A 13,918-nucleotide genomic window follows, 5' to 3' on the forward strand; every position below is an offset into this window, starting at 1 on the left:
ATAATCCAGCGCGTCGATCGCGTCTATCCATCATTAGAAGATAATAATCTTTCCTCCGATTTTTAATATCTCAACCTTATATTTCTGAGTAAAAAAATTACAAAAATTTTCCAATTAAAAAAGAGCAAGAGAAGATTTGCAAATAGAAAATTTTAGTTTTAGTTAAAAATTGGCAAAGTTTCAGAGAGTCAGAAAAAAAAATTTAGTTGGAAATCTCCATTATTAAAATATCCGTATTTACATAGTGGACAGGGATCGTTATCATTGTTTATTAAATGGCGCGGTGAACTCTCGATAAGACCAGAGCTTAGGCGTCTTAACGCAAATTGCATAATAATAAGGTATCGCGAAATTTCGCGTTGGAGCTGGCTAGGTTGGGGGCTAGGTCGTAGGCTTAAGGAACGAGATTTGAAACGTGCCCCCTATAAAAGTAAATTCTCTTTTTACCTAGGAATGGGGAAGAAAAGTCGATTAGGGGTGGAAGATCCACAGTTACAAAGATCTTGTTGATATGAGGAAAATACTTTTATCACCGTTTCCCTTTCGAATTAACGATCCTATTTATCTTTCATTTGCGCGTGAAATTTTCGTTGATAAATTTTTCAAAAATTACAAATTCCATACGATACAAACTGAATTGAATATTATAAAAAGAAAGAGAGAAGAATTACGAATAATTTTCGCGCACACACCTGTAACGAAATCTTTCCACGTTCAATTCCCAATTATCCCTGTGAACAATACCTCCCCCTTCCCTCTGATACGACGGTTGAAATCGGGGGAGGGAGGAGCGGCGACAAAGAGCGACAAAGGACGACAAAAAGCTCGGTAGATAAAAATGGAAATATCGGAGAGGAAAAATCGCGCCGCGCCGTAATAACCGAAACGAGGAGGAAACGAGGAGCCGCCATCCCCTCCCCCCACCGCCATGGACATGAAGCCTACTAATCGGCAAAACGGAACTGCGCCTCTGACGAACGAGCCACCCTTACACGCCCCCTCTTTGTGGGCCGCGTTCCTGCCGCGCTACTAGCGTTCCTTCCGCGTCATTAACGTCCGACCTCGAATCTAGGTGACAGAATCGGGACGCGCACTGTACGCGTGTTTAAAGCACAGCGTGTAACGCGCGTGATGGAATCGAAAGCGTTCGAACGAGCGAGCAAAGCGAGCCAGCGAGCGTTTCGGGGCCGCGAGTAATTAACGAACAGCATAGGACAGCGAAGATTTTACGATCCACGCGCGTGCTCGTTAAAATCCACCTCTCTATTTTTTCCTTCCTCCGATTCTCTGGACGCTTGGTCAGATGGATGACGATGGTTCAATTCGTGGGGCGGGGGAGGGAGGGGGTTGCTGGCGCCTTCTCGCGTGAAATCAAAGCTTCCGTGGCGCCGTCCGAGTGTTTGGTCGCGCGTTACATCTCCCTGCTCGTTCGGTTCGTTAATATTTCAGAGGGGCGGCGACGCGAGGCTGAGAGGGTGTCGAGGTCGCGAAATAAATTGGTGGTTCGGAAGGAAGAGGAGAGAAGGCGTGGTGGTGGTGATGGGTTGAAGCGGCGTTGCAAGAGGAATGAAGACGAATCGCGTGGGAGGTGGGAGGCGAGAAGAGGTTTCCAAACACGCGAAAGAGGCAGAGGAGGAGGAGGAGGATGGGGAAAAGCGAAGGAAAAAAAGGAGCGAAAGGGGGCCTTTCCCTCGCTTCGACTACCGGATGGCTCCAAGTTATTCACTCGGCTATAATAGTGCGGTGCTGAGACAATGCAAGCTTAATGAAAGCCTCGTCTGTCCCTTCGCCTCTCCTCTCCCTCTCTCTCTCTCTCATTCCGCTTCCGTTCTCCTCGTCTCCCATTTCGCTTTCTCTCTCTTCGTCTCTTTCCGGCTCCATTCTCACATTCTTCGTCGCACCCGCTTTTATCCCTCCGTCTCTGTTTATCCCTGCTCGTCTCGTCGAGCGCCACCGCCGCCGCCGCCGCCCCTGTATAGTCCCTGCGCAGTGGCGTAAACACCAAACAAAGCAAACAATGAGACACAGAAGTGTCCCACAGACCTCGATCGCTTAATGAGAACTTTAAAGCGGCTTCGCAAACTACCAGTCTGTCTGTTTCAGACAGGATCACCCTACGATCTACGCCAAACTTGTCTTGTGTGTGTGTGTATCACATAGATAGTTTCTGAGAACAATCTGTGTTTAGTTTATACAACGAGGATCGTCAAAGCTTTTTCGAGATCGAATTTTTCTTTTCTTCGTTATTATATTAAAAAAAAGAAAATATCCAAGTTCTCGTCTTGTCGTTAAAATTTTTCGTAACAATAATCACTACGCTGAACATATCGATCGTGTACTCCAGTGTTTAAAAGAAAAATCAAAATAAGTTAAAATAACAATTAAAATAAATTTCCATAAACGAAATATATAATTTTGCCGGGCGTGTTGGAACGGCATTCCGCGTTCGATATCCGAGCGAAAATATTTACACGCAACCGGTAATGCAAGGGTAACCGTTCATTAAATAATAGCGACACGTTGCCAGAATTGACCCAGGTATTTCTAAAGCAGCCACCGTGTGTACAAACGCGCGCGCACATACACACCGCAAACACACGCTCGCAGCGGTTGCCTTACGTGTTCTCTCTCTCCCAGTTTGCACCGCGCCCCGAATAAATCGCACGTCCGGGACTCGTTCGAACGCGAAATTCCTGCTCTATTTCTCCTTGCGCGCCCTGTGTAATTCCCTTTACGCCGGTCATGAATTAACGAGAGGGCGAGAGTCGAAAACGATGGCAGATTTTTGCAGCGCCTCGCGAGGAAAAGGGGGGGTGAACGGCGAAAAGGAAGAAGAAGAAGAAGGAAAGGACGCGGGGGCGGCGCGTCTTCAAAGAAATTTCTCGGTGGAACGCTCGTAAACCTTGTACGGGCCGTTAAGCAAACCTATACATCGGCGGAGGAGGAAGGGGAGAAGGGAGGCGTGGCTTTTCGCGAGACCAACACCATAGTTGTTGCGTGGAGCTACGTGAAAAAAGAAGCGAGTGTTCGACCGCGAGTGCACCATCCGCTTGTAATTTGTATCGCGAGATAGCTGTTGCCGGCAACCGTGTTGCGGTCAAAGGGAATTCCTCTCGTCTGGAATTTCAGATCGAACACGAGAGAGAAAAAGAATGGAAAGGGAATAAAAAAAGAAGGGGAAAAAAGAGATGGATCGAAATAAATCGAACGAATCGATCGTTGTTTTCCTTATTAGATTCGAGCGTTTTATCATTGAGATTTGTATGAGGAGATACAAATCTTGTTCTTGAATTCTGGAACTCGAAATCAATTTTCGTACAATTGGTATATCGTAATCGATAGAAAGATTATTAAGATTATTTCTTGGAATTGTTTCACAAATTTGGCAAGAAGAGATTGGAAATGGATATCGGAGAGTTGATTAGTCGATGGAAGAAATTTTATGTTCGAATAAAGGGGAAAGTTTTGGATGGAATCGACGCTGTGTATTCTAAGCCAGCATCGCGATGCAGTGATTCGACTTTGTTATTAACGAAACAATAGGCGAGCGCAAATATTTGCCCGTCACACGTTCACCACGACGAACGCACGAGGCACGCGCGTCCTCCCCCGAATGGAAACTATCGCGAAAACTCGTTTATCCGGGAAAAATCGTGACCCGACTGTTAAACGATTCTTTGATGATCGAACGTTGGTATGTTGAAGTAGCGCTGTGCAAATTAAGCATGCAACGTGTTACCATTTCGTATTGAATTTAGTTGAGCTTTTAACGATATTACGAAATGGATGTTCGAAATGATTGCAGTTAACAATTTTGGAGAGAGATTTTTGAAAAAAAAAAAAAAAAAAAAAAAAAAAAGAAAGGAATTTTTATGTATGGAAAGTTGCTATCTATTTTCGAGATGAAAAATAAAGAATAATTTTATGAATTGTATCGCGATGTTATAACGTTGAAAAAGTTTACAAATAGTTGTTCAAATTCAAAAAGGCGGATTCTATCCAATCTAGACGATCAGATGGAAATGGATGCGATGTGTGGGTGTGCGTGATGGGAGTATCGATCGTACGAGATCGATCGATCAATCGTCGAGTGAATCAGACAGTTAACACTCGGTAATCAGCATGCATCGTTGAATTTGTTTCAAAGAGATACGTAATCCGGTGTAAAAACACATTCCAATTCCTCTGAAAACCTGCGCTATTGTCCAATAGATTTTAATTCTCTCCAATAGGAAAAATAGCAAAATCGAATCATCGCGGTTTTTTTTCTATAATTTTAATCTCTTCAATAAATTAATCGTGCGCATATAAAAATTTAAAATATAATTTACAAAATGTGTCTAAAATTTTCTCTCGCGTACTCGTTTCTCTAAATTGTACGTAAAAAAAAAAAAAAAAGATTATTTATCTTTGTTACAAATTCAATTATCTTATATTTAAATGGAATCCATATCGATAAAAAAATAATTCAAGCGATACACTTCCATTTTACAATCTATTAATAAAAGTCTCAAAAAAAAAAAAATCAAACAAAAATAAAAAACGATAAAAAGAATCTTCTTTACCTAATATTAAAAAAGAAAGAAGGAGAGTGCGGTTTCAAAAGATGAAGATTAAACCAACTTAACAAGGAAGGAAAAAAAATTTGTATCATTGGATCTAAAATTTTCTCTCGTGTACTCGTTTCTCTAAATTGTATGTAAAAAAAAAAAGATTATTTATCTTTGTTACAAATTCAATTATCTTATATTTAAATGGAATCCATATCGATAAAAAAATAATTCAAGCGATACACTTCCATTTTACAATCTATTAATAAAAGTCTCAAAAAAAAAAAAAATCAAACAAAAATAAAAAACGATAAAAAGAATCTTCTTTACCTAATATTAAAAAAGAAAGAAGGAGAGTGCGGTTTCAAAAGATGAAGATTAAAAAGAAACCAACTTAACAAGGAAGGAAAAAAAATTTGTATCATTCGATGAAATTAAACGGAAGCAATTTTATATATTCGAATTCGCTTGGAAACGATATCTCGAACGAGAAGAGAAACGCGTAATTAAGCGTTTCAGTTCTATTGGACGATTCCATTAAAGGAATGCATTCTCACCCATGGGGGATGAGGATCGACGGAGATCGACGCAATGCTCGCCTCGTAACCAAGTTTAAGGTTCTAGTTTATTGGATCACCGACGGTCACCGTGTCGGAGAGCTCTAAGCCTCTGAAACGCGGCGCGAACCACCGTTGCCCGATTGTCACGGATATCCGATGCGCCGTTTCTCCATCGTTTCTCGTTCAACGCGCATTTCGAGCTTTTCGAGTTTCGAAAATCAACTCCGGTTCCCTGGTCGCGCGGCGATGAATTAATGGGACGCGGGACTAAAATACACGCGTTTCGCGTAATAGTTTCACGGTTAAAAGCAGGTGGCCGTAGTTTTGCATGTTTTAAGAGGTCGGGCAGTGCAGGCGAAACGGTCCAAGGACGTACAACGGTTTACGGATGGTTAATTAGGCAACAGTTTAATTGGGTAAGGGGTTATAATGTCGTTGTAAAATAGAGGAGAATAAACGAGGAGAAGGATGTTTGCTCTGGTGAATTCAGCAGTGAGGCTTGCTGGCATTAAACGTGGGGACACCTAGTTAGGGGATGATTCGTATGAATAAGATAATTAGGCAAGAAGGTGCTATGTACGCGTGCTACGTACGAACGCTGTTGACGTGACAAATGTGGAATTTAAATGGCGATTAGAATTTATGATTTTGTTAATTGATATCTTTTTATTTAAGGATGAGTGAATAAAGTTAAAAGGCGCGAGTAAAAATTACGACAATGGTAGAGTGGATTTACGATAAGATGGAAAACACCTCTAATGATTTCTTGTGCAATGGAAATTCTCTCAAGGAAATATCCCATCACTCTCGAAGTTCAGAAAACTATATTCCTCGAAGTGGTTCGAACCAAGCGCAAATCTTCTCCGGTCTTTATTTTTCTTTCATAATAAAAGAACGGAGAGCGTAAAAAGCGTATGATGCGATACGATATTTCTCCTTGCCGTATAAAAAGAAAAAGAGAAAGATCGTAACGCGTTTAGATGGTACGCGAGAAATATGAAATGGTGAGGAGGAGGAGGAGAAGAAGAAGACGATCAAGGGGAGGGCGATAAAGAAAGGGAGTGATACGAGAATGGGAGGATTCGAATAAATGATCCTGCGAATCATAGTAGTAAGTAAGTTGGACGTAGTAGTAAATTGTAATCGTAAGTTCGTGCAGTTTCCCGATCTGAAGTTTGTAGTTAGCCTCCAAGGTATTATCCGGAGAACCGTTGTACCCTCGCTACCTGGCTAAGCATTCTCCTGTTTCTACCTAATTACCAAGTATCAAGTAAGCTTCATAAAGCTGCTATTAATCTTGCTCAAGCAACACCGAAATCCATAGAGTATCGCGACACCATCCTGAACGTTCGCACGATCCATTCAATGAGAATGTCTCCGTTTCGAATTTCCAATTTGTAAAATGAAATTTTAGATTTCGAGAACGAGCGATGGAGATGCAGAGAAACAGAAAAATTCCATAGATTTTTTTTATAAACGTTATAAGTAAATATCCGTGCAAAGTGTAATCGATGCTAGTAGTACGAGTCAACGAATATATCGACCCGAACAGTGATCAATTGAAATTGAAAAGAAGGAAATTTCAAAAGGAGCATGAAGATATATATAAAAATGTGGATCGATATTTAATATAAGAGTTAGTATTTAATATAAGTGCAAAATGTAAATTTAAACGCTAGTAGAACAAGTCAACGAGTACGAGGTCGATCGAAACAGAAAAGAAGGAAAGCGAAATTTTAGATTTCGAAAGGGATATGGAGATATTGAAAAATATGGATCGATATTTGTAATATAAGTGTTAATATCTATGCAAAATGTAAATTTAAATGTGTAAATGCTAGTAGAACGAGTCAAGTAATATGAGATCGATTGAAACAATGGTCGAGAAGAAGAAAAGCGAAATTTTAGATTTTGAAACGAGCACAGACAAAAATATGAATCGATATTCGTAAGTGTTAATACCTGTGCAAAGTGTAAATTTAAACGCGTGTAATCGATGCTAGTAGTACGACCAATAAATATATCGAACAGTGGTCGAAAAGATGGAAAACGATATTTTAGATTTCGAAAAATATGAATCGATATTCACAAGTGTTAATATCCTGTGTAAAGTGTAAATTTAAACGCGTATAATCGATGCTAGTCAACGAATATATCAACCCGAACAGTGGTCGAAAAGATGGAAAGCGATATTTTAGATTTCGAAAAATATGAATCGATATTCATAAGTGTTAATATCCGTGTAAATTTAAATGCGTGTAATCGATGCTAGTAGTACGAGTCAACGAATAGATCGGCCCAAACAATGATCCAAAAAATGGAAAGCGAAATTTTAGATTTCGAAACGAGCACAGACAAAAATATGAATCGATATTCATAAGTGTTAATACCCGTGTAAATTTAAACGCGTGTAATTGATGCTAGTAGTACGAGTCAATGAATAGATCGGCCCAGTGATCCAAAAAAAGGAAAGCGAAATTTTAGATTTCGAAAGGAGTATGGATCGATATTCAAAGTATACATAATTTAAACGCTAGTAAATGCTAATAATACGAATCAACGAATACGAGATCAATCGAAACAGTAGTCGAGAAGAAGAAAAGCGAAATTTTAGATTTCGAAACGAGCTCAGACAAAAATATGAATCGATATTCATAAGTGTTAATATCCGTGTAAATTTAAACGCGTGTAATCGATGCTAATAGTATGAGTCAACGTATGAATATACCGGCCCAAACAGTGATCCAAAAAATGGAAAGCGAAATTTTAGATTTCGAAATGAGCACAGACAAAAATATGAATCGATATTCATAAGTGTAAATTTAAACGCGTGTAATCGATGCTAGTAGTACGAGTCAACGAATAGATCGGCCCAAACAGTGATCCAAAAAAATAAAAGCGAAATTTTAGATTTCGAAAGGAGTATGGATCGATATTCAAAGTATACATAATTTAAACGCGAGTAAATGCTAGTAATACGAGATGGATCGAAACAGTGGTCGAGAAGGAGGAAAGCGATCGAAAGCAGAAAAACTTGAACATTTCTTTTTGCCCCCATAATTTTTCTCTCCCCAACTTCTGTACGGGGCCGCGTACAGAAAAGTTTCATCCGGAGATAAGATATCGTAATACCAGCGCATTCATCTCCCCCGTACATTCCTTCCTTACATTTTTAAAACCCGGTGACTCTTTTATAACCGGCTCATTCCTCTCGGTCACAATCAAAACGGCGTCGCTTCCCCTCTCCCTCCCCCTCGCCAACCGTCTTCCCGGGAGGGAAGAAAGGAAGAGAGGCGAGATCTCGCGTACGATTTCCATTTCTGGCGGCGACAACCGGCAGACAACCGATAACAAGCCGCGCACGCGTTTCCGCGGCGAACCGTAGAACGCATCTGAATTCACGGCGCGGATCTCGTGCCCCCTCGTAACAATTTTCATTAAACGACCTCAATACCGGGGATTGTACAGTTGAATGCGGCGTTCATCAGGCTTGGCGGTACGTCGGTATCGAGGCGGAGCGTGTCTCGGTCGGAATGGGCCGGAAAGGGAGGAGACGATATTATACAGGCAAAGTTGCCCGCAACTGAATGAAGGAGGCGCGACGTTTTGTTTCGTAAATTTGCAACTTACTTTCGCTTTTGGCCAGTTCCTGTTATTCAAAATAGGAAAACGTACGCTTTGATTAAAGTCAACCGGTTTACCGTTTGGAGAAAAAAAAGAAATAAAAGAATGAAAGAGTTATATATATAAATTGAGCGAGTATATTTTTGAAGAATTGCGACTGACTTCTCAGAGGTGCAATCTTCGGCTTCGGCCAGTTCCTGTTATTCAAAATAGGAAAACGTACGCTTTGATTAAAGTCAACCGGTTTACCGTTTGGAGAAAAAAAAGAAATAAAGGAATGAAAGAGTTATATATATAAATTGAGCGAGTGTACTTTTGAAGAATTGCGACTGACTTCTCAGAGGTGCAATCTTCGGTTTCGGCCAGTTCCTGTTATTTAAAATAGGAAAACGCGCGCTTTGATTAAAATCAACCGGTTTGGAGAAAAAAAAGAAATAAAGGAATGAAAGAGTTATATATATAAATTGAGCGAGTGTACTTTTGAAGAATTGCGACTGACTTCTCAGAGGTGCAATCTTCGGTTTCGGTCAGTTCCTGTTATTCAAAATAGGAAAACGTGCGCTTTGATTAAAGTCAACCGTTTGGAGAAAAAAAACAAATAAAGGAATGAAAGAGTTATATATATAAATTGAGCGAGTATATTTTTGAAGAATTGCGATTGACTTCTCAGAGGTGCAATCTTCGGTTTCGGCCAATTCCTGTTATTCAAAATAGGAAAACGTGCGCTTTGATTAAAGTCAACCGATTTTACCGTTTGGAGAAAAAAAATAAAAGAATGAAAGAAGTTGTGTAATATATATAACTTGAGCGAGTGTACTTTCGAAGAATTGCGACTGACTTCTTAGAGGTGCAATCTTCTGTTTCGGCCAGTTCCTGTTATTTAAAATAGGAAAACGTGCGCTTTGATTAAAGTCAACCGTTTGGAGAAAAAAAAAAAATAAAGGAATGAAAGAGTTATATATATATAATTTGAGCGAATGTACTTTTGAAGAATTGCGACTGACTTCTCAGAGGTGCAATCGTTCTGATGGCCGGTGCAGAATGGCCAGCACGGAATATAAAAGGAGAAAGAGAGAAAAAAGGATCGAAGGAAATATGAAAGTGGAGAGAAATTAGAAATACATGTGTATATATATATATACACATGTGTATATGGAGAAACGAGGAGAGAGGGTAAATTGGAGGAAATAGAGTTGGTAGGAACGCAGTAAAGCAAATCGTGTCCTAATTAGAAGATAACATCCGTACTTGTGGGTACTCTGGAACGTGTGCGAGTGCCTCGCCTGATTTACGAGATTGTCACGAGATAATCAACGAACGAGTTTGTCACGATCGCGTAAGTCCTCCACCGTTACTATGGAAATAGCTTCTCGAAACGTCGCGATAATTAACCGTCCCCAATCGACATGGTCCAGAGAAAGCGCGATCCATCTGGGGGCGAGACAGAGACGCGGCACGTAACGATACACGCGTGCACAGATGGAGGGGGCTGGTATCATCGTGAAACAACGGCAACTGTTCAAAGGATCGGCCGTGTTGTATAATTCAGACAGATGGAGACAAAGAGGAACGAGGGGGGAAGGAAGAAGGATGGAGAAGGAATACAGATAGGGAGAAAGAGTTTGGTGGAGAAAGGTTTTGATGAAAACCGTAGATGTGGGCCATGATCGGGATATAAGACTATCGAAAAACGATTAATTCCGGAAGAGGATCATCGGATGAAAAGCGATATTACCCGGGGAGCCAGATCTTTAATTCAACCTAATTGCTCGTTTATGCGAATCTTTGAAATATTCATGAAGCTTTATGAGAATTTTTTTATCCTCAGCGACTCGCGCCGCTCCTTTTCAACTGTATTCCTCCAGGAGAGGTATTTCCTTGACGGGGGTCAGGTTCAATCATTCGAGTGACAAGAAAAGAAACGAGAAACGATTGATGGTAATAACGGAGAACTCGACTTTTTATCGAAGTTATTATAGTATGAGGGAGATTAAACAATTTTCACGAGATATAGACGAAGATTTTTTTTGAAAAATTTCCATAAAAGAATTTCAACTTTAAAATTGTTCGACGAATAATTTTCGATGATTTCGTTTAGAAGAAGGATCGTCTAATTGATGGAATTGCGAACTAAATAATAAAAGCTTGAATGATCGAAGTCACGAAAGTTTTATTTTTAAAAAGGACAATATATTTGAGACATTGATACATGGCATCACGTACAAATAGATTAGACGATGCTTGGAATAGTGTTGACTTATCGAAAAAAATGACGGATATAAAGTCTCCGATTGTGAGTTTTTAAGCATTGCGGCTGAGAATAAGACGGAGGAATATGTAAATAAAAATGGAATCGTGGAACGGATATGGAGAAATAAAAATTTATGAGGAAACAGGATTTCATCCCTATCGATGTATATACATCGCGCGAGAAAAGAAAGATCCTTGAGAGATCTAAAGATATTGTTGGAAAATTGTTGGGGAGGACCATGAATATTTAGAAAAAGAGTGAATTTCGAGGAAAGAGAGACGCGCTGGTGGAGTAACTGACTCCTCCTCCCCTTCCCTCTCCCCCTTTTTTCCCTCTTTCTGGCAGTTCATCGGGAAAGAAAAAAGCGAAAGAGAGTACTTATGTCGAGTGATGGTATCGGTAGGTGTGGTAAAAACCACAGATAGTTAGTTCCGGGTTTTCTTCCTTGAAACAAATTGCATTTAAAGAGGAACAACGCCGGCTGAGTTTCGCAGTTAAATCTAATTGGATAGCTTTGAGCCAGTTTTTGCGGCCGCGGCCCAATAAAACGTCCGTAAGGGTGGTCGAATGGTCGGGTGGAAGGGGGAGGTTTAAAGTTTTCCATCCGAGCGGGTCGCGCGGGAAATCAAATTGTTAGAGCGTGTTTCGCAAGTGTCGCGATATTTTCTGCGTGCGCGACCAACCTTGCACCGGATCAAACAGATTGGATTTTCACTCGGTTTCGGAAACGTTGACCTGAAATACTGCCGCCGGGTGGTGGTGACCGGTGGAGAGCCTCCGAGCTATCCTCCCTTTTAGAAAATCCTTTGAAAGGGCACAACAGCCATGAAATACAGGTAGTGCCGTTTCAATTAATCGACTAATGAAATGGTTGGGAAGGAAAAAAGAAAATAGATGGAAAAAGGAGAGAGAGAAGGAGGAGGAGAAAAGGACACAAAAGTGGAGGAAGTCAAAGCGTAGCGAGCAAACCTTTCAACGTTTCCGCGCTGATACAGGGAAGCGGGCAGTTGGCCTCGAGCGAGCTTACATCGTTTGAATTTCCGAATGGGCCGAATACAAGGAGAGAGAGAGAGAGAAAGGGAAACGAGAAAAACGTATCAATGTTGGTGTATGCGTGTCGGATGGAAAGAGACGCAGGTTGGGGAAAAAGAAAATCGTCAGCGCGTTACTTTAACGAAGGATCGTTGGAGCATCGAGGACGATCGTTCATTTTGCGCGTACGCCAGCTTTTCTGGTGTTGGAAATTACGCAACTGCTGGTTCAGGAGGTCGATGAGGGTAGGGGAGGGAAGAGGAGGAGGAGGAGGAGGCGAGGAAGGGATGGCGGTGGAAAAAGTAGGAAAAAAGTAGGGAGAGGGAGTGGAACAAGCGGGAGTGGAGATAGCTCGACGTCGAGCGAAGGAAAAAGGAAGCGGGCGAGCAGGAAGGAAGCGGTGAAACTGATACAAACGCGACGATACGACGAAATAAACGAAGAGAGAGAGAGAAAGAGAGAGGAGAGATCGAATGCGGCGAGGTACGCGTGTATCATCGTGCTTTGCTCGACTCGCTCGCTCGCTTTGGGCCAGTTGGCGCGGAAAAAACACGGTTGCCGGTGACCGAGCATAAATAACTGGCCATCTCTGGGGGAGAGAAGTTTGATCGATACGTTCCGGTTATTAATAAGTAATCGTGAAATCTGTGCGATCGATCGAAAGAGTGGCGGTGCAAAAAAATTCGATGGACATTCAAATATTCGGAAAATTCAGAATGTTGCATATTATCCGCGAAACTCGTAAGGAGAAATGTAATTTTAGAAATATTTAATTTGCCGAAGGAATATAGTTGAAGAATGCGAACGTCCGACAACGGACAGGGGAATTAATTAGACTTTAAGTTGATTGGCTTAAGAACTGAGAGAAGTTAACCGAGAAGAGTTGACTTGCCCGAGATCTTCCTCCGACCGGTTCCCGTTTTTATCAATGTTATACGTAAATTGAGAAAAGCCTGAAAATTTGTTTCCCCGGGTTTGATTAAGTGCCTCCTTAAATCACTTCTTTTTTCCTCCTCTCCCCCCTCCCTCCCTCCCTCCCTCACCTAACTAGCATGCTCTCGAGAAAAGACAAAAGAGTCACGAAACTTTTAGTATCCGCATCTTTCTAGAGCCATCAAGTTTATAAATCTAGGTAATTAACTCTGGAAGGAAGAAGTGTCCGGTTCTATCAAGCAAATGCCTTAAGGGGGGCGAACTTTTCTTACAGATCTTTGAACATTGTTTAAGAAACATTTCCTTCCGGTGAAACGTTCGCCATTGTTTTTTTTTTTTTTTTGCTTAATTATACACTTCATTTAACTCTTTTCACGAGATTTCTAGCAAATCTCTTCCCTTCGTTGTATACATAATTCTTTTCCAAACCGAATAATTTTTTAGAATGTTTTATAAAAAAAAAGTTATTTTCCGCTTTAAGGATTTTATAAATAATTTTCTTTCGCGAACAACGAATAAATTCCAAATATTTCATACATATATATTTTTAAACCTCCCCCTCCCCCCCATTAAATAAAAGCATAATATCGCATAATAATCTTGATAATCTGAACGCATTAACGCAGGTGAAATTTCGGTCCCCGAGGCGCGAATAAAAGGGGGAGAAAAAAAATTTCCCTGACAATTTGAGGCTGTTATCGCGCCGCGCACTGCAGCGGAGAAGCTGCGCTTCGTGGTTTCCGGGGACAAAAGCGCGAAACGTTATGATGTTCGGACAGAGATTGTGCTCCAGTGTCCACGACAGTGTCTCGTTTCCGCGTGAATGTTTTCGCTTTTGGCATTTCGCACCATCGTAATCCTGGACTTAGGACACCGACATTTTACCCCCTCCAGCCCTCCCTAGATTCTACTTACAAAGCGTGGCTTTAAGCCATTGAAAATTGAACCTGAATTCCTGAAATCGCGTT

The 13,918-nt window shown here is 41.0% G+C and overlaps 1 protein-coding gene across 8 annotated transcripts in view; it reads right to left on the bottom strand.

Annotated features, from left to right (window-relative positions):
• LOC724195 (B-cell receptor CD22) overlaps positions 1-13,918 on the bottom strand; it is a 309,575-nt gene that overhangs the window by 83,899 nt on the left and 211,758 nt on the right. The gene's annotated exons all lie outside the window — the stretch shown is intronic.

This window comes from Apis mellifera, linkage group LG1 (assembly GCF_003254395.2).
Source record: "Apis mellifera strain DH4 linkage group LG1, Amel_HAv3.1, whole genome shotgun sequence".
NCBI lineage: Eukaryota > Metazoa > Arthropoda > Insecta > Hymenoptera > Apidae > Apis > Apis mellifera.